The 23,073-nt window shown below is 32.8% G+C and overlaps 1 protein-coding gene across 2 annotated transcripts in view; it reads left to right on the top strand.

Moving 5' to 3' along the window:
* Positions 1–23,073, top strand: part of Myo10A (unconventional myosin 10A) — a 184,391-nt gene that overhangs the window by 133,353 nt on the left and 27,965 nt on the right. The gene's annotated exons all lie outside the window — the stretch shown is intronic.

Here is a 23,073-nt window from a genome sequence, read left to right as displayed (position 1 = left end):
CGTGGAGGTGATGTGAAATGGCCACCGAGAGCGTGCGATTTGATTCCGGTAGACTTTTTCTCATAGGTCTCTCATAGGTCATCTCATCTCATATGTCATAGGCATCGTTAGGTCTTCGTATTTCTACTTTCTCTTTACTTTTTGGGACTACTTCTGGAAAGATTACATATAGTCAGTGGGCATACTTGAAGACTGGCTATAAATCAAATCATCCGAAGGAATTCGATTTTCATTTATCGGAAATCATCGACTTGATGTTGATGATAGACACTACCTTGCACTGACGAGTGGCCAAACAGCTCGAAACAGCCCTGTGATGTTTCTCTTTTTCCAAGATTGAAGATTGAAGACCTATAAAAAGATAGCGTTTTTCGACGATTGAGGACCCTCTTAGGCAATTTAGGATCGCCATTGATGTCATTCAACAATTCCTGAGCGATGCTCATGCGACGGTTTTTTGGTAAAACGTCAGTAATTTTGGAACGAAAAAATTGCATGGTATGAGCTTAACGATTTGCCGAAATCCTCAGCAACTTCTTTGATAGTGATGCGACGATTCTCCATAAGTGTCTTTCTTTTCTTTCACATTTTCATCGGTTGTTGGTGTGCTGGGACGCTCAGGGCGAGCGACGTCATTTACATCTTCTCGACCTTTTGTCAAAAGCTTGTACGACTTGTAAACATTTTTCTGAGTCACAGTACAATCACCGTATGCCACTGTTAACATTCCGAATGTTATTGAGCACTTCATTCCATTTTTTATAAAAACTTTGATGCAAATTTTTTGATCCACTGATTTTGATAACGGAATATCGCTCAATAGTCTGGTTCACATGTACTCGATTCAGCTCTTTTTGGTGACATTTTTCAGCTCTGCCCAAAAATTACGACCAAGGTGTCATTCGATTCGTATTTTTGCCTAGAAATTTTAAGGAAAGATCCGACAACGCGCCGATAAAAATTACAAAAGTTATAAACAATTAAGTGAAAAAAAATGGGGCTTTAGTTTTTTCTTGATATCTCGGAAAATTTTCAAAATTTTGGAAATTTGAAAAAAGATTTGAAAAGATCAATGAATTTGCGTAAAAAAAGTCCCGACTCCCGAAACTGTATCTCTATTATTTATAATTTTTACAGAGCCCTGAAAATAGAGCCAAAAGCGGGTAGTCTGGCTTCCGCGCGCCTTTCTTCATTCTGACATGAAAACAAAAAACATTATTTAAACATATTAAATATAGATATTAAGGAATGAAAAAATTCATGTGATGTTGGGATACATCAATAAAACATAATCCGCAGTCAAAACATTTTTATCCCAATTTTAACGGTAATTATAAATTTGTTAATCAATAACTTTTTCTGAATCGAAAGTTAATATAAATATCCCTATAATTATTAAACTAAAACCCTGGCATTTTTTCCTTTGGCGAAGTTATCCTTAATAGGCAAAAAAATAGATTACCGTTTCCAAAATAAAAAAATCGTTATTTTCTATTTTTTTATTAACAATTGAAAATTATAATTTTATAAAAAATACATTACAACATTTTTTTTTTAATTTTTTATTGTTTCAATGTCTCATGGCTGAAAACTAATTAATAATATATTTTTTACAGCTATTGTTGATAAATTTATTATAAACAAATACATACATAAGCAATTCGAAATTTTTTTTTGCAATATGTTAATTGAAAAAAATCATGATTTTAAGAAAAAAACGGTTTCTTAAAAAATGTCTTTGTTGTTAAAAAATGCATTTGTTAATTAGCAATCGTTTTTTGCAACTAAATATTAAAATTAAGGAACCGTTTTTTTTAAATCATAAATTCTATTGTTCTTTAAGGTTTTGAAAACACTTTTTTTTCATTCTTTTTTTAATTGTTTATTTAAAAAAAAATCTTACAAACAAATTTTTTTTATATATTTTTTTTTCAATACTTTGTTCTATAATAAAAGTAACTATGTGTTTTTTTTTTATTCTATTTTTTATAAAACTTTTAACATTGTGATACCTTGATACTTGTCTTTTTCATTCGCTCCTTCGCTTTTATAATTATAATAAATTTTAAACTATTGCAGTTATGACAAATATGCTTCAAGTCTTTTTTGTTCATTATGAATTTATTAACAATTTAAACCTTTCACTAAAGTTGTAATCCTATTATTTATTTGATTATTGATCGTTATTTATTGAAAAAATAAAATTTCAAGTTTTCAGGGAATTTACTAAATCAAAAACATACTGAAAGTAATTTTTAAAATTTATCAAATCATGTTTAGTACAGTTAAACGTTTTTTTATAATTTTTATTATTTTTTTTTGTAATCTTTTAGATCGTTTTAGTGGCGGTCGCTCATCATCTGTGGTTTCTTCTGTATTTTCTTGTCGTGATGTTCTTCTAACCTCCACCTCTTCGACTTCTTCAAGTATCGGTTCACAGTATTCTTGAACTCCTACTGTAAAATCTTAATAATCATTAAGGTCGTCTTCATTTCCATCGGGATTACTATCGATAGCATTTAATCGACCGATCATGATATCAGTATCATCATTGTCATCATCAAGTGATGGCCTTGTACTGTTAGAACATGTTTCACCTTTACAATTTTTGCATAAAGATGAGCAAGGAAGCTCAGTTTTTTCACATCCACATCGATTATTACACTCTTTTATGCAGGCACAATTAACCAGCTCAAGTAAGTCGTCAGGCGCCAGTTTTTCCGTTGTTTTTATCGGCAGGAACATTGTTTCAGATTTGATCCAACCCCAATCTTCCGGATTCAAATTATAATTACCAATCCAAAACTGAACTTGGTAATACGTCCTAAATGAGTGTAAATGTGTTGCTATTGTTGTTGGAGGTAAAGTTGCTAAGTTGATCGCAGTCTTTGATTTCGCAATCATATTTAAAAATCGAGAAACACGACACTGGCCTGATGTTGAATTAGTATCGAATTGACCGTACAAGGCCAGCATAATTCGCTCTCCAGCTACTTCGATATCTTGACGAGAGGCATCGGGATTGTAGAAGACTTCCACGTATTGCATCAGCTGAGGATTTTTATCTATAATATCCAGCACGTTGAAAAACAACATGCTAAAACAGCTGAAACTGTGAAAATAAGTTCGAGACGCTAATCGAAGCCTCGTATTACAATAAAACTCAATATACTTATTGTGAATAAATTTATGAATGAATAAATCTACCTAAATAAGTCAGACGAATGAAGCATTCGCGATACAACTATCAGGACGTTGAGCTAACGTATCATAAAAAAACTATTTGTGACTAAAATAACATTGTCAATGGAGTAATTGTGTTGTATAATGGGGAACCTGAATAGGAATATTTTACCATGATGGGTTTTTTGAATTTTGCAATATGCGATTTTCTTATCCAACACAGTCAAGAGGTCCGGCACAGCCAAGAGGTCTTTTTTTAATGAAGAAGATTTATTGGAAACCAAAGGTTAAAGTCTTTTTGAGAAACACAAACGTATATTAAAGAGAAAGTCACAGTAAAATACATTTTAAATTTAACAAGCTAACTCAACCTAAAAACCAGTTGTCGCACCCCTACTAACGACAACCCTCAGAAATCGAAACTTGTGCGAGCTAAGGACTAACTAGGTCCTACTTTTTAACGTGCGAATCCTAACACGGGTTGGACGATAGCAAGTGAAAATCTATCGTTCAGCCTGGGGCATTAACCACCGACCAACACGGCGGTCGATTTGAGTGAGTGAACAAAGCACTCACGTTGAACCGACCGGCTATCGACCGACAGAAAAAATGTATCAATTGAAAAATATTTTGTATAAACACTTCAATTGAGATTTGAATCCGAGCAGGTTTCTGGATTATGCTGTGTCGCAGGTAAACATGACAAGTAAACACATAATATGGAACGTCATTTATAGAGTTGGGAATTACAGAGGTCCTGGAATAGAGCCTAATTATATTTGACAATTAAATGGCGATCGTTTATATACGATTTAATGTATCTGGTAGACCTAGGTTTGACAAATGAATATTACTGGATTAGGAAAATTATGATTTGTAGTTTGATCTTCCTCTTGAAGATGATCAATTAGCAATTGAAACACGTCTCGAGGTGTTAAAAATAACGGTTTGTTGTTGGGATATAACTCCATTAATATTGATTACTACATCAAAGGTTCCAATCAGTATCAAACTAGATTTGACAGTTTATCAACAAAATAATCTGAATAAATATAGTGTCCAAAACTTTTGACCTAAGAAGGGTATCACTGCCATTGTTTGCGAATCAGTTTGAGTAGTATGTTTCCTTTGTAAAAATTACATTATTAACTCCTCGCACTACATATGAAATGGTATGTTTATCGAAAAGTTTGGTCTGAACCGGAGAAGACTTTGCGATGGCGGGTCAACTCATCGCAAAAAGTGATATAAACATAATTAACTCGGAAGTTTATATAATCACTGAAAAATATATTTATATGAAAGCTAATTTTGACATAAAATTCGTGAAATAGTTATGAAAATTCGAAATAATCCTCTAGGGTCGAAATATTTAGGTTATAATTTTATGGATAATGCAATGTGAAATAATTATATATATAGTTATTATACTTACTAGAAACGGTATTCTGATATATATTGTGTGATGAATAATTGTTATCCTGACATGCCAACATTTAATAAACATTCTTGACGAATGAATTCTTGAGTTTTTCTCATATACATTTAAATTGGGAGAGTGCAAAAACAGGCGATCACTTAGAAAATAAGTGGAGTATGAAAGGAAACACTCATTTTTTTACATTAGTAACGCTATCTTGATTTAATTGGTTCCATAATTGGAATATGTGTAGCGGTTATTAAAATTATAAAGATTTTTCTCTGTATAAAAGTAAGGTCTTTGTTATTATATTCATTGCACAGTGGTGTACCAAGTGTTCTAGATCCAAAGATATTTCTTTGAATGGTTCTTAAACTGGTGAACTGATATCTTATATGATTCAAGATGGATAATTTAAGTCATGATTGTAGAATTTTTCCAAACGGAATAAATAATGTTTCAATTACATTTTGAATTGGATCAATCAGTATATTTCAATTTGAATGGATTGAAATGAAAGTTTGCACAAAGAAACTCGAAATTCTCTTACTCTGTAAAACTTTTTCATGCAATGAAATGAAAAATTCAGGATATTTGGATCATTCCATGCATCACCTGCATATTACTCTTGATTAAATATATAAATTAAATATTTATTTCACATCATTCTAAATGATTCTTCAAAAATCAAACAGAGCACATCACTGGATAGCCATCAATATATCACATATATATTAAGCAGTTCTTGAAAATGTCTCAGCAGAAGCTTGCTTTGAATGTTTAATTTGTTCAACTGATGAAACAGTAATGACAGTTATTTACAGCAATTTATTTTCTTATTGACTCCATTCCAAACTAGAAGAGCAAGCCATTCTCCAGGTCTATCCGACTTCAAGAAACGATAATAATCGTCAAAAGATATTGACATACTTTGGTGAACCTACTAATAACATCGCTCGTGTTTTGAAAAAGATTGACTTGGACGTGGCTAACAGAACAAAAAATAATAACTAGAACAAAATCACTCAAAACAATGAAGACAAAATTTCAGTGTTCTTCATATTGGCCAAACGTGAAGAATTAGTTTACATAGAATAGAAGAACATAGAAGTAGTTCTTCGAATCTGAAGATCAATTCCACATTTGAAAACAATCCTTTATCAGGATGCATGGGTTCAACCACAACTATAATGTATCACATTTAGAAAAAAAAAGTTTGATACTCAATCTCTTGGAATACTTGGAAATCAATAGATTTGAGAATTCGAAAAGTTCACTGAATGGCTAAATATAATTTCATTATTTCCCTCTGTCAAATGTGCTTCCTAATGTGGAAATTAGGTATCAGTTCCTCTTTCAAGATTTTTGAAAATGAAATCCTTTACTGTAAACCCCATGGATCCTAATAGTTGAGGTAATACAATATTTCTAAAATGTTAGTAATTTTGTCTCTCACAGAAATGATGAAACTGTGAAAAGTATCCCAAAACTATTAGATTACAGAAATTCCCTGCACTACAGTGGAAATCTAATGAATGATACGGTTTATTTCTTGGTAATTCAAAAAAACGTAATCAAATAATTTCAATGCAGGAGGTATTGAAAATAATCACTACGAAGGTCGAGGTTTTGTATACCCTACTCTTGATAGAGAAGAAGTTTAATGATGTCCACCAGTGAGGATGACATTGTTCCATGTTACTAAAATTTTATCTCTTCCATTCACTATATTGTGTAGTAATCCTGTGAATGAAATATGTTTCAATTCTATAAAGAATGTTTGGAATACAAACTGAATTGAGAAATATGTTTTTTTTATAATTCAGTGTTCATATAGAAGTATAGCTGTTTCGAGAAAGTTTTTTTCTCTTCCAGTTTGTGTCTAAAAGTGATTTCCTTGCATGATTTACGAATCTTTGCAAAGAGTATTTTTTTTTAAATTGACTGTTTTCTTTTTTTTTGTATAAAGATGGAGTAGTGGAAAGCCTAAACATTTATGAACTATATTAATCGTATCTAACTATTTTGGATTGATTTTTGAATATCTACAACATACATTTTCAACTAAAATCTTGGACAACTTCCATTTTGTGTGATTCTTTTCAATGCAACACCTATTCCATTAGAATAAAATGAAAAAATCGATGAATATAATTAGCTACGAAAGCACATGTAATTAAAAGGATACCTAATGCCGTGTGATTTCTCTTAAGATGTTTTTCCATACAATTCGCTATAGTAATCCGTTTTCACTTTTACAGAAACCCAGTATTGATATGTCAACTGGCAATTCCACCTCTTTGCGGAACGTCCTTAATTATTTGCCTGTTAATGACTAGTTCGCACGGTTGTACACATGCATGTGGATTGCGCTCTAAATTGATGAAAGACATGAATTTGGGAAAAACAACTTTTCGAAATTCTATGAAACATTGAAATGATTTTTTTTGTTTTTCGGAGTATTTGACCATCGTTGATTTTCGTTATTTTTTCAACGTTTCGTTAATAACAGTGATTGGTATCTTCAGGGGTACAAAGACTAGTTTTTTTTTTTCCTTTCCTGAGCTTATAATTATATTCCCAGATTAGCTCATAATCACTCTGATGAGTGCTCTATCAAAATTGGTTTTGTGTTGATGGATTTCGATGGCAAATCAAGTCGAAGACCAAGCATAATAGCATGAGACGTTCTATATTTCGCGACAGCATAATTCCAAAAGTGACACAAGCCCTACAGGAAAATCTTCAAAGCGCTTCCAATGAATTTGAATTGGTCTTTTTGTATTCATTTACAGAAACTGCTTTAGGAAGTTCATTCCATAAGGACGCCGTTCTCCAAATGAAAGAGTACTTGAAAAATGTGGTTCGAGGTGTGTATAATTGAACCTCAAAGCGATGAGCAGCTATATTCTGTCGCGTACTTCTAACATATTCTGTTCTGAATAGAACCAAGCGGGATAAGTCAATTGGATACCTACTTTCCATGAGAGTATCTATAGAGACAGGTCACCAACCTTCCTTCGATGTTCCAGGCTATAGGGGTTTCTTTTGACATTTGGGTCACGAATCAGGCGGATGGCTCTCTTCTGAAAATAATCTAGCCATTTCGGAGTTTGCTTAGGGGCAAAGTTCCATATATGTGAGCAATATTTCAAAGGAAGTCTAATTTGAGTTTCATAAAGCATTGAAAGTTGCTTAAATATGTGCAACTTTCTGATTCGAAATGAAGTTCCCAGTTTTTAAGAAGCTGACTTTGCTATACCACCAAGAAGGTTATGTCAAGACATATTGGTATGCAGTTTGACACCCAACAAATCAATCGAAGCAGCTATCGGAATTATTTGCCCTGACAGTATAATGTCTGGTCCCGCCACACTCACCTCCTTAGAGAAAACTTCTTAGGCTTTCGTAGTATTGAATTATACTTGTTTTCACCACTTTGACAAGCTTAATTTTTTGTCCAACTACTCATTGAGATATAAAACATTATTAAACTAATCAATACAGTTTATTGTATTGATTAGTTTTTTAATATGGATTTTCATCAAGTATTGGCCAGTTCTATTCAAAACAAATTATTTTCGCCAAAAACCAACAAAGCTAAATACTGGGTTTTTGTCTTTTTATAGATATTGTTGATGTATGATAGAACCAGGGTTGAAAACAATATACATTCCTACGGAACACCAGCATTGATGTCAAAGCGAGATGCTTTGAACAACTGATATCAAGGTGTTGAAGACACCGTTCTTGCAGGCCATGACGAACCTCACAATTTTCGACTTGAGCTCGCTTGACCTGAGGAAAGCGAAGGTCAGTTGCTTTGATGAGCTGAGGTCCTCAATAGTCACATCTTGCAGTACCAAACCAAGTACATCAATCGCTCGAGCAACTGCCTTAAAGAGAGATGCTTCGATCCCTACTTTTTCATGGTAACAGACTGAACACAGGAGAGGATTTGAACTCTTAACGACTTTACAGGCTTATGCCAGAACTATTTCAATATGGAAATACTCCAAATTCGAAAGTTTATGGCCTCCAGTTGCCGTGGAATGTTTAACTGTGAAACGAACAATTCAGGATGCAAACTCTTATGAAGGTGCATCATTAAACCAGTCTTCACATCGTATTGGTACGGTTTCTCTCCATCACTTGACTACTCCAAAAAAAAAGGATAGGATCGAAGAGGCTAGCATGTTTAGGGCAGCACGTTTTCTCTTCTTCGACAGGTCCGACTACCAAATCTGTTGAAGTTTGTACTGATACTTCCAACGAAGAGAGTTCTCTAGTTTACCTCTTGAGAGTAGCGTTATTCGACCTCAAAGTAAGTTTACGTCTTTTCGACTTCCAGATGTTATATTGATGCTTCCTTCCACGCGCTGCACATCATCTTCGCAATTCACGCATCGACCGCTTTTGAGATGGATCGTTGCGTAATTGTCTATTTTCGAATTTTATACCAATGATAGAGTGAATACAGACTAGGTTCGGTTCTAGCACTTCGATTTCAGTTTGCAGATGGTGCAAACGGACCATCCTCCATTTTAAATTGTGTCAAACCAGTGATTTAAGAAAACGCGATTTGAAAGTTGTCTCTGACTCTTTCAATGACTTCTATTACCATGCTTATAACTTGTGGACTAATGGATTTCGATGACTCAGAATCACTGGTTTTTAAATGACCTCTGCATGATGATGTCTTTGAAATCGCCTCCACTCGGAGTTCAAGTAGGAAGGGGGAGCGACCAATCTCAATTCTGAGAGAAATCCATTCTGAAAAAGAGCTCAACATCGATTTGTAGTTTTCATTCATCTTCAGTGTTTTATCTGAAGCAATGAAAAATCTCTTCAAGATTATCTGTAATGTCTCATAACCTATGAATTCCATTGAAGCTCAAGTGTTTTCTAAACTTTTGGAAGTTGTGCGACGTAAAAAACACCATTGAAAATTTCACAGGGTAACGATATCAATACCTTGCAAGTAATTCATGTTTTATTAATCATTCAGTTGGTTTAAGTATATAAAACGCAAGTATTGTCTATCACATGCTAGAAATCGCAGTTTAAAAGGTTCCTAACTGGTATATTTCTTGAAATTTTCCGAGGGTTGTCATTCGTAGAGCATCGAAATAACCTCTTTTAGTCATTTCTAAACTCCATTCCTGCGATTTCAGACTTCATTGTGAATGAAAAAGAAAAAAGCAGAAATAGAAAAGAAAAAAAATATATTTTTTCCCATATCTCCGAAATCGATTTTTTGGTATGATTCAAAAATATCTACTTCAAAAATGATCTTAATTCAACCTATTGAATGAAACTGGCCGACACTTGATCAAAATCCATATCAAAACTCACTAAGAAAATTTATTTTGATAATTACTATGAAAGGTTTACAAAACCGCAACATGGGTTTCGTTATACAATATTTTTTTAACGCAGGATTCTGGTCACTACCTACTTTCAGATTGAAATATATCATATTCTAAAAACACAACTACCTGAAAAGAGTATTTACAATTCTTTCCTAACTAGTAAAACCAGTTAAAAGCAGGTGAATAGAGGTAGAAATACTTAATCACTGGTAAAATTATGTGAAAACAGGTTCATAAACTGATAAACATTACATGTTAATTATTCTAGGGCGACAAAACACGATCATCTGGTAAGAAAATATCAAGTACCGGGGAGCTATTCAACGCAATTTGATCGTTCATTAGATATTAGGAATTTTTATACCTATTGATTTTTATACTTTTCAGGAGGTCGAATTTTGAACCTTCCTTCTGAAAAGTAGTTTTCAATTCATGATTGAATTGAGTAGCATACGTTGAATTCATTTTTCCATTCTGGAAACTGTCTGTATGTTGTTTCATGCGTGCTTTGAATGTCTTTCCACTTTTACCCATGTAGACGTCGGACATAAACCTCATGACGACTTGAAAACTCCTGATATATCTGACACCAAACTCTTGTCTTCGTTATTTTCAATATGCTGGCTCAAGTTATTATCGCTTAAAACGCTATACATGTAAATAACAGACAAAAGTTTGATGTCAGATCAGGAGTTCATATATTATCATGTGGTTCATGTCCGATGTTTCACACTGTGTTTGTGTTTCAAACTAGAAGAAAATTTACAATACGTATAAAAGAACACACTCACCTTCTACAGAGGTCATGAGTTCCAAACTCTCCGTTTCCAGGAAAAAGGTTTGAAACTTGAACTTCTGGGAAGCATGGAAATCAATTAGTACAAAAATATCCAATTTTCAATGAACGATCAAATTGATTTGAATGCCTTGCCGTTTCGTACCAGATAATCATACTTACTCGTTCTACAATAATTTATAGGAAATATTCATTAATTTTACTAGTGAATGGGCTTTGCTACATTTATTCACCTGCTTTTACTACCTAGGAAAGAATTTTATACGTTTTTTTAGGTAGGTGTATCTAGACTAGAATTAATCATCTGATCGAACCGTAGATCATAGTGTTTATAGAATGTAAAATGTTTCAGTCTAAAAGCAGTTGATCAGATCCTGCTTGAGGAATATATTATATGGCGGAACACGTGTCCAGTTTTGTAAACTTTCTATAGTGGAATTCAAAATGATTTTTTCAAGTGGGCTCTCCAATTTATTCTCTATCTCTTATCGTTCGCGAAATTCCCTTTGTGATTAGCCCTGTATAAACACATATACGAAAATTTCAGCCATCTGATTAGACACGATCGATTCCCCTCTGCTTACCTTCCCCGACACCCATGATTTTCACAGGCTGTCCCACATACACACACTTGGTCAGTAGTGGGTCACTGCAACTATTAGAGCTCATCTAGTTGTCTGATTCGGATGCTCGCTTGTTGCATGACTACAGCTCACTCGATCGTCCACGACGCGATAGCTTGCTAGATTTCCAAAGATGGACTATCTCTTATCCTGCGTTCCTGCGCGTTTCTAAAATGCATAAAATAAAGTGGACTCAAAGTGTGTTCGACAAAAACCTTTCCGAGAATGGCAGGACTAATTCCTTGGACAGTTTGGCCAATTCCTCGAATCAGTCGGAAAGTTTGAGTGATGAATCGCACGATTCCGATTCGGGTACAGAAACTAAAAATACTTTCGCTGTTAAATGTGAAGTTTATTCCCAAAACGCGTGCGGCAGCATCAGATCCTGGACCCGATCCGAAAGTAGTCACTCTGAACATTCCGAATGTATTTCGACCGAAAAGAAGGATTGCGAAAAGCGATTGGAGTGCGGTCTGGGACGTATGGCGACCATACCTGAGGAGAACGAACCGAAGGTGTCCGTGAAAGAGATTCTGGCCAGGTTCGAAAATTTGAAGGAGAATGCAGATGTTAAAGACTTTAATAATAATTATAGTGTTGTGAACAAAACCAAAGAGGCTCGTAGTGTCGATGGAAGTTCCGCTTGCTCTTCTTCGAGTTCTGCTAGTAGCGATAGTAATAAAAGTAGCAGCAGCAGTTGCAATCCCGATAATAATATAGCAGATGAAAAAACTTTTATCAATAAGGATGCAAAAGAGGTAATGTACAAGTTGAATAAAATGTAAGCTGACGTGAAAATACACTTCATATTTTTTTCATAAAGGACCACACAGATTTCAAATGGATAATCCAAAAAAAACATTATTGGAAACCATTGTTAGACAACCACATGTATAATAACACATTTTTACAAATCGGTCGGTTCAATGAACTCTGGAAAATTTTTCTAATCTGAAAAAATTTAATTATAAACGCTTTTTTCCAAAATACAACTTATTTTCGAAACATAAATCACTGGTACCACGTGAATACCATTCAGATAATTTTGAAACTTGGAATGAAATGGAAATTGATATCCTGAACTCCCATTATTCCATTCAATTTCGCATGAGTCACAAAAAGAACTCGATAAGGTTGTTTAACACAAACACTACAGGAAAAAAAATCTTCAAGGAGCTCTTGAAGCGGTGCCTGTACGAAAGTAGTAATTCACTTTTTTTATAATATTTGTTTTCCTTTTGACATCTTGAATGTATAGAAATAGTCATTAATAAAATACAATAAAATAAAGTGGTTACAAAACGAAACAAAATACCACAAAACTGGGTGTCACAATACAATAACAAGCACAAGTTAATCAAAAATTTTCCTTGAAATACTCTTCTAGTGAGTAAAAACATTTCTCCAATAGGAAGTCATTTAAAGCTTTTTTGAAGCAAAATAATTTCTTTGTTGCTTTTATAATTTCAGGAAGATGGTTATATATCCTAGGTCCAATACAATTAGGAGAATTTGAAGTAATATTGAGTCTCGCATATGGAACGTGAATATCATTTTTTGGCCTTGTGTTCAATAATGTATGAATGTTGGAATTTTTATAAAATTTGTCAATATTCATAAATATATAGACGCATACTTCAAGAATATATAAGCTTGCTAGAGGTAAAATTTTATAAGAAGGGAAAATATTTCTACATGAATGATCATAGGAAACTCCTGCCATTAGTCTCAAAATTTTCTTTTGGCTAATGAAAACATCCCGTGCATGGTTAGTATTACTCCACAGACACAACCCATACCTCAGTCGTGAATTTACTTGAGCGTGATCAGTTATCAACTGATTTTGTTCCAGTACCTCTTTTAGATTCCTAAAAAGAAATGTAATGCTAACTAACTTTGACACTAACTGTTCACAATGAGATTTCTAGCTAAGAAATTCATCAACATATACACTTAAAAATTTCACGGTTTCTGCAGTACTGCCCTTCGGTTCATCATCAGATGTAAAAGTGAGTTTTTGCTGTGTACATTTCATTCCCCAAAACATTCTCTATATCATTAACGTAGAGAATGAGAGGATTGGACCTGAAATTGATCCCTGCGGCACTCCCATATCGAGTTTGATTTTATCTGAATTTTTTGTTATTATCCCATCATTACATTTATGTTTTATGCTCACATACTGAGTTCTATTCTATAAAAAACTTGAAATCCATTGAAGTGCAACAGCCCTGACTCCATAAATCTCTAATTTCATTAATAATTTATTATGATTGACACAATCGAACGCCCTACTGAGGTCGCAAAAGACCCTAACAGGGCTCTCGCCTGCCTCAATCAGGTTTACAATTTTTTCATAAAAATCTAGACTGGCTCTTATCGTCGACCTATTCTTCTGGAAGCCATGCTGTTTATCATTCAAAATTGAAAATCTGTCAAATACTTTTTAAATACTACATGGGATTGTGACAGGTCATTGGATTTGAATCGCTGAAGATTAAATCCATTCGGAAAAAAGTTATCACGAAGTTCATTCAACATAAACGCAGTTCTCCAAATGAAAGTTTTCTCAAACAGTGAAGTTCGAGGTGTACTGAGTTGAACCTCGAAACAAATTTTAATATTCAAGACGCAGTCTATACAGTATAGACACGCCTGAAGAAGCTATTGCATAACGAAACATATGTTGCGTTTATTCAAAGCTGTGTAGTAAAAATATCACAATAAAATGTTTCTTGAATACATTATGGAATTTCTTCAAGTATTGGCTGATTCCATCATATAAATGATAATTTTTTTTAGCCCGATTCAAATTTAGGCTAGTTTGCTAGTTTGCAAATTTGCTAGTTGGGAATATATTTGTGTTGTGAGGCTGATGACGAGAAGTGGGTGTTGCACATGATGAAGAATAAAGAAAAAAATGTCCTTTGAAATTTTCTTTGTTTTAATTTATGTTTATTCGTGAAAAAAATATTTCATTTCCCCTATGAGTTTGCAATGTCGATACAAAGATGAAATGATTTTTTTCTCTATCAGAATGTTTTTTCTTGTCACTAAAAAGCCACAAATATTTTTCTGAGAAGTAATTGAATCAAAAAATATAAGGCAATCGACAAAATTATGAGGAACTGATTTTGAAATATTCTTCATTCTCATCACCACAAGTAGCAGAAAGGTTACTTGCTTTCATTTTCAATATTAATAATAATTTAGAAATACAAGGTATCTACCTAGACTTGATATCTTTCTTCAAAATGATATGATTATAAATCGGAAACATGCCAATTTAATTTTCGAGAGTAACAGTTTCAGGGAATATTTCAAATTTCAGTGGTTCAACCCTCTATGAGGGGTAGATTTTCCCTTTGAATTCATGAATGAGAAGAGAAGTTGAGCGACAAATTACTTGAGAGTGTTTTTGATTCTCTCTAAAAAGAATAAAGTCATTTAATTTATGGTTTTTCTTTTTTAGTAATTTTTTTTTTATTTCTCCCAAACATTGCGCAATCAATTCGAATTGAACAGAATAATGATAAATTGAGTGAATGAAAAAGTAAAATATAAATGTTTTTTTATGAAAAGTAGAACTCTCAAGTCAGTTTATATTTGATAAGGGAAAGTATGGTTATCAATTAATTTATTGATATAATTTTTCATAGGAAAGATAAATACTTACGTTAATGATATATTAGCATATTCATCTCACTCGATTTCTCACAATTAAATCTTGATACTTCGATAGAGAGTGAGAAATGATGCAAATTAAAATTATTGTAACTACTTCATTTTCTGAAAGTATATTGAAATCTGGAGGAATAAGCGAAGTTAGTGAAGCATTTGACTTTGGAAATCAAAGTATTTAAAGAATATCTGATGAAGGGGCAATATCGTTCGAATAATCAAAGTACAAGTTATTTCATTCACGATATCATGAAATCATTTTCATTCACTTTTTGAGTGGCGTCATTGGTGTGAAACTTTTGTCTAATTGATTATTATTTATACAGGTTATTATCCTCCACCTATGGCGTCAGAGAGATACTAAGCAACCTGTATTCTGAAACTGTTGTAAACATTATTTAGATCTCATTGGACTTAATAGTTCGGAATTTTGTGAATATAAGAATATCTTGTTAGGAATCATTGCAAAGACAAAATAAAGCTTTCAGAAATCGCAAAGTCAAATATGAAGTTCAGATAGAGGAATAAATAATTATAAAATACTTTTTTAAACATCGCTAGAAGAAAAAATGAAACCATTCGTTAGGGAATTGAGACAGATATCATTTATAGGAACGCTACACAATATAGTATATGAAGGAGATATAAAACTTCACATACATTGAACACTGTCGTTCTCAGTGGCGGATACTGATGTTTCGGAATAAGAAACTTGTCTTATTGCCTCTTCAGAGCAATCTGGATAACATTACAAGATGAAGCACTCAATTTATTCATGGAATTACGACTTTATGTCAAAGATGAGAATAATCTACTCATGTCATAATAAGAGTACGTAATGGCTTTTCTTTCCTTATTTGATTCAATCTTGGCCATTGAAATTTTGTTCAAATTGTTAAAAGGTTAATTTTTAAGAAAGAAAGGGTTTGACTTTTTATTTCTCCATCTTTACACGAAAAAAAGGAAGAAAAAAAGAACAATACACTTCAGAAAACTATTTACAAAGATGTGTAGAAGTCACTTTCAGATACTAACTGAAAGAAAAAAACCCTTTCCTTTGTATCTGAAAGTAACTTCTATTCATTTTATTCATTGAACTGTGAAAATGAAATATATGTCAATGACATGACTTGTCAGTGGTCATGTTTCTTGGTTTTTACTGTTCTAAGGTACCTGGCACATGTTCATCTACCTGTTGAGTTTGATCATTTTTACATGGCCAACCTCATCAACGCAGTAAAAATATTTCGAAAGCGGGACACCTTTCTAAAATTTGCCTCTTTTCTCTAATTTTGAAGAATTTGATTTTGAATTGTAGGGTTGAGAAAAACTGTATTTTTTTTTCAACAAAAACCAAGGCCTACTGCGAATATTTTCATAGGTTAAAAACAAGAAATCGTATTAGCAATTAGATTAGGAAAAATTTAAAATAACAATTGGACTGGACACCCTCTCAATTGGTGGTATACCAAATTTCATCAAAAAATATTCAATAATAATAATTCTGTAGTCAAATCAACATTTACATTGTATCTTGAAAGAATGTTAAATGCACACCTCCCAAATGGTTTTTAAATCTTGGTGAGTTGGCCAAGAAACACCGTGCGGATATGCAAAATCGCGCTCTTTTCACTTGGCACTGGAAACGAAAGACTATTGTTGATTATTATTGCTGCTGTCAAAAACTGTATTGATGCCCGATTAGGCAAGATAAGCTGCCAGAGAATTTCATAACAGACATCCTGATCCAGTGAGCAGCAGTACGGTGAATCGTATAAATTCTGTTTTCAAGAAACAAGTTGTGTATCCAGGCATATGCTCGGAAACAGAAACAATCCACATCGTGAGAACAGAAATTTTGTACGAATATTGCAATATTTTCGTAATAATCCTCAAGCTTGTGAACGGCTACTTTGAACTTGAATATCCCTAGAGAAAATATCAGACATAGCAATCAAGAAAGTGGAAAACCACAGACACGCGTTTCGGGCGCTTTTGTCCCATCAACAGTATGGTGCAGCCAAGTGCAAGGATGGGCAATACTTGGCCGATGGCTCCGTGCGTTTGTAGTTCTTTTGACAACCAAGTGTTGCCCATTCTTGCACTTGGCTGCACCATAATGATGGGCCAAAAGCCCATATAAATATATATATATATATATATATATATATATATATATATATATATATATATATATATATATATATATATATATATATATATATATATATATATATATATATATATATATATATAAACGAAATGGTGGCAAAATATGAAATGTTCCGAAATGGTGAATATACCAATTGAACTGAACGCATTGATATGGAATATTATTTAGTCAGAGACTATCAGGTTGCAAGCACTTTTACTTCTATTTCTTGTCCAACTGTTGAACATCGAGGCAGATTTTATCAGATACTTGTCAATAAATCCTTTGTTTGGAAAAGCTGAGAGTAATAATAGAATTATTCTGTTATCTTGTTGCATAAAAATACAGTGTCCATTCCTTCAGAAATGTTTCGATAGAAGTCGAGAACCAAAAAATTTTATTTTGTATTCTCAAATATTTCTTTAAAATGGATATCTGCCAATTTCATGAATATTCCTCAGTTTTCCTGTTATTCTAAAAACTTCTAATGACAGGACGGATTAATCTGATATTTATTCCTACTGTAGCAACATTGTGTGGAAATCTCATCTACTTATTTAGATGGATAATGGATGATCATGTCAAGAATTACATAACTGATGTAATTTGCGACTCGCTTTTTACATAATTAACGATATCCAAGGTTCCATCTACGTTTCTTGTTTTTTACATTACGTTGAATAGCACAGGATGTGTCAAATCAAAACAAGTAGCATTCAAATCAAATGACAAGGATAATTTAGATACATTCAGTCACGTTCAGATTATGTAACACACCCAATATAGGTCTAATGAAGCTAAAAAATAAAAGAGATGGGATAGTTCTTTTCATTTTATTCAAAAATTTTTTTTTGCTGATTATGCAACTTGATCAACTTGATTCCCTTTATTAAATAATTGATATACAAAAAAAAATAGAAAATCCTCAAATTCACTTCACGATAACAATTCCATTCAAGAGCAGGTGATCTTTCTGCTTGTTCCCAAGAATTGTTTCTAACTGTTCACTGAAAACTCAAAAAAAAATAAGCTCCATATGAGCCAATCTACCTTGAAAAAAGCTAAGAAAGATGGATTCTGTCTGATTTTAACTAAAGAATATGATGTTTGAAGGTGGTTGACAATGTTTCGTGGTGTATTTAATCAGTTCGGACTTCCATTGTCTAATATAATATAAATTGATTTAAAATTTCTGAAAAATATTAAAAAGATTAACCGAAAATAACAATTTTATTTGAACAAAAAAACTGAAATTACAAAGAAATGACATAAAATCAAACAACAACCAAAAAATAAAAATTGATATAATAATAAAACTTCACAATTTAATAAAAATTATTATTGACAAAAAATTAAACATAAAAATAAAAATTGAAAGATTTCAAACCAAGTTATGTCACGACGTTTCGATTGTTAGTATCCACAATCGTCTTCGGGTGATAACTGGGTTATCAGTTATTTTGGGTTATTTTGTAATTTCAGAACTTTCTCAACGGTATATTGTCAGTCAGGTTGCCCCAATTTAACTATCTTCGTATCTCTCATAGTTTCCGAGATCCCAATGGTGAGGATCGAATTTGAAACATTCCATGAACGAATAAGTCCATAATTAATTTTTTCATGATAGATTTGCTGTCTATATAGATATAGTTTCTACCTAAATAACATTCACACACTTTTTTCAAAATTACTGATATTCGTGTAATCAACGAAATAGATTGAATATTGGATACTTATAACCGTGAACTAATACTATCCAACTTCAGTTATGAAAAATTCATTATAGAAATAGGAATTCTTAATTTAATTTGACATGATAACAATACACCATGATAGTTTTCCATTATATGATTATACATATACCTACATTGAGTTGAGAGGTAATTATCTTTGATCACAAATTAATGAAAAGAGCTCCCATACACCAGAATTGCAACACTATCTACCATTTGCGTTTCACCGACCAAGTTTGTCTTTAGGAGATGAACTATAACGTAACCTATACAAAAACCGAAGTTAGGGAGTTTCTGAAAGTCTCAGTTCTTTCATTAGTACCTAGATTCAAATTTTCAAAGATTCTGTCGAACACACTACATGGGCTGAAAATTTCGTAGACTGTCACATAGAGGTCACTGCTTTCATCCATATAATTTTCAGTTAACTGTAACCTTTAAAAGGCAAGGAATGAAAATGCTGTTTCAAGACAATACACCGATTCACAAATCAATGGAAACAATGGCGAAATTGCATGAATTGGGCTTTGAATTGCTTCCGCATCCACCGTATTTTCCAGAACTTCCCCCCAGCGTCTTTTTCTGGTTCTCAGACCTCAAGAATGCTAGCTGTACGACCGTTATAATCATTGTATCTCCTTCGAAAAAAAATATTTTTCTATGTTAGCCTACGAACTTTTCGGAAAAGGATTTTTTTTCTCATTTTCAAAAGGATTTCTGCCAAAAACATTATTGAAGTTGAAGGAACACTAAAAAAAATTCAATTTAACACAAAAAAAAATTTGGCACTTTTTGTTGGGATATTAAGATTCGGAAAACGACAAATTTCATTTATTTTGATGCGGTTCACGATATTTTTGGATACATGTTGTAGGTTCGGAATATCAGATAGTATTAAATATCAATAAAAACACCAAACACCGAAATTTTGGTGTCTTCTCAATAGCGTATATATGGATTTTGTACATGTCGGATAGCTTGTATAAAAAAGCTGATCCCCCAGGTCGCGACGATGACTATATTTGACTCTGTTGGATTGCATATACTTATGTTAATGAAGATATCCGACTTCGCTATGACATTGAAAAATAAAGATGTTTCCAGTGAAGCCAATTTGGAATTTTCACTTTTTCTGAACTCAATCTCAAAATCTCTCTGTTAATTCAGGAAATTAACTGTTTCTGTGCTATTGAATAGCCAATAACCAAAATGGTGTCTTTATAGCAATGGTGCACACAATGCAAAATAGGGATTTACTCGAGCATCATTGAGACATATTAGGTTGCAAAGCTCAGATGATTAGAAGAAAAAAATGTTATATAGTATATACCTTTTCATCGGTGAGGGAAGCGGCTATAGATTTTTAAATATGTAAAAAAAACTGTTGCATGGACATACTCGAGCGCGTCTGATATTGATAATATCAATGCCCTACGTATTTTTAATAATGTTGGTATGTCAATCTGATCGTTTGCATGATGTAGGTGGTTGTACGTAAGGGTTAAAAGTGAAAAGAAAAAAAATTAAATCGCGTCAGATTTTCTGAGGGAGTGTGCAAACAAAGTGCAAGAAAAAAAGTTCTCATTCAATTATCTGACGATTTCGATCTGACGCAAACTCGCGGCCATTATTATAATGTGCAAAAAAATTCGATTTTGAAATACTCAAGAGCATTAGATTAAGATATATATGGTTCACCTTTATGTTTTAGACGTGCTCTCTCATAATCTGACGATTATCTAGAGGGATTCGCTTAATCTGACAAAAACAATATTTTTTAATTTTTTTTTAATTCATTGAAACTAATTGAAAAGCTCAGGAAATAGCATGCAAATAAATAAGTGTATGTTTTTTAAAAAAAAATCAATTTTTTGTAATCAATTGATTAATTAATGAATACAAGATGAATGAAACTTTCTATGTTTTTTAACACTTTTATTTGTAACTAACGTTACTGCAGTTTCGTCCTATAAGAACATTTTCAAACTTATACATTGTATAAGTTGTTGTATAAGGACATTTTCAAACTTATATATTGTATAAATTTGAAAATATCCTTATAGGACGAAACTACAGTAACGTTAGTTACAAATAAAAGTGGAAAAAAACATTGAAAGTTCAATTTCTCTTTTCTTCATTATGTTTTCCTACCACGTAATTAGGGCTACATCCATCAATTAATTGAATAATTATTCATCATCTTCATCTTCATCATAAACGAGTCTCTGTGATCAGCTGTGATGGCGTCATGGCAACAGAATTCAGAGTGGAGACTTAGTGAGAGAGTAATGGATAGAGAAAAAGTGAATAGATAATAAAGGAATAGAAACTCGGAGAGGGAAATATAGGTATCACACAGTTGCACGCAATAAACGTTATCGATGAATTTTTGTTATTTCGGCTTGCGGAAATCGTCAGATTATATATTTTTCGTTATCCTTGAATTATTTCCTTCAAGATAAACAAAAATTAGCTACGCTCGAGAATGTCGAAATGATGTTAATTTTTTACAACTTTGCTGCCCTCCCCTTTCTTTACGTCACTCTCAAATTGTCAGATTACTGGAATATACACTTTTTAGCAGGTAATTAACTCACCCTACCTTAATCTGACGCGCTCAAAAATTTCTGATGATCAAATTTTTTTTACTAATCTGAGCCTTTATCCCTCACAGGCAGCCTTATATATGGGGCTCATATTTGGTGGAGGTACTTAACCGGGTACAAGGTATCCCCCTGTATACTATTCTGCCGCGCTTTAGTAAATCCCGAAATCCCCGCTTGGGCTCCCCTATTATTATGAAATAACGTGACAATGAATCAATAGAACATGATATTGTGAAAAACAAGATAAATACTCTAACTGTACTCAATGTATACAAAATAATATCAAAATAGAAAACAACGTGAGTAATCCAAAACCCTAATGAAAAATTTTACATCACTAGCTTTACAAGATAGAATTTGTTGATGATCTTATAAGTAATTATATATTATATAAATAATAATATACAGAGTCCGTTGAACCTCAGTTCTACAACTGCCATTTCGATGCACTGCAGGCAGTCCTAATAGTTCAACGCAAAAATGTAATAATGACCTTAATCAGAATAATCGGAATCAAAAACCATTGCACACAGTTCGAATTAATGACCTCAAGGTTCAATTATATGTGGTAGAGATTTTGTGAAAGAAACATAATTTTCATTCAATCATGTGGATTTTTTGCATTACAATTGAATGTACTCTCAATTTATAAAATCTCAATGTGATATCTTCAAAAAAAATCAGGTAAACCAATTTCGTTCTTTGACCTTCCTCAATGAATTATTTAAGTTACTTTACCTGATTGCAAGGATGAAGTGATAAGAACTTCCGTGTCTTTTTTATATCTTCATTAACAGTTCTCTCCAACTTTGTAGGTTAGTTAGGGTTTTGATGGGAAATTTTTCTCTTCGACTTCGTAGGGGTTGGGTTATAGATTTATAGGTGAGTTTTTTGTGTGGATATTCTCAAATATTATCTGTTCTAAGTCTGTAGCAAATGTGTTTGGGATGAAATGTACAAATGATTAACAGTAATGACGTTTGTATGTCTTAAATAAACCTTACATTTTGGACTGCAAAAGGACTCAAAAAAAATGTCCACAGTTTTTTTTCGCGAAATCGGCAGATGAGTTTTTATTTTATTCATTTTCAATACTTTGAACAATCATCATTTTTACCTTTTAATTGCATTTTTCATAGGATTTTCACAGGTTGTGGGGATTTGCTATTGATTTTTTCTTGATTACTTTTAGTGCGGCCTAAAGGGTTAATGGAGAAGGGTTTTTCTGTCATTCTTTAATACTTACTGCATTGTGAGATTTTAAATTATCACACTGTATAAAACTCTGAACACTGTTTCAAATTGAACCACCACTGATCAGTGACTTCATATATCTACCTAAGTGAATCGAAATTATGCTGTTATTTTCTTGTCATCGCATAGTTGTTTTCTCTCTTAAAGATGCCATATGTTTCGCGAGACTATATGCAATGCGGTTCATTCAACATCGAACTAATCAATTGGTTCCTGAAAACGATCAGAAGATCCATATTCTAGCTCCTTACAA

This window comes from Leptinotarsa decemlineata, unplaced genomic scaffold, assembly GCF_025532065.1.
Source record: "Leptinotarsa decemlineata unplaced genomic scaffold, Ldec_3_MD MMD2_tig00026282_RagTag_RagTag, whole genome shotgun sequence".
Taxonomy (NCBI): Eukaryota; Metazoa; Arthropoda; class Insecta; order Coleoptera; family Chrysomelidae; genus Leptinotarsa; species Leptinotarsa decemlineata.
Note: the sequence above shows the minus strand (reverse complement) of the source record. Positions and strands in the feature narration are given on the sequence as shown.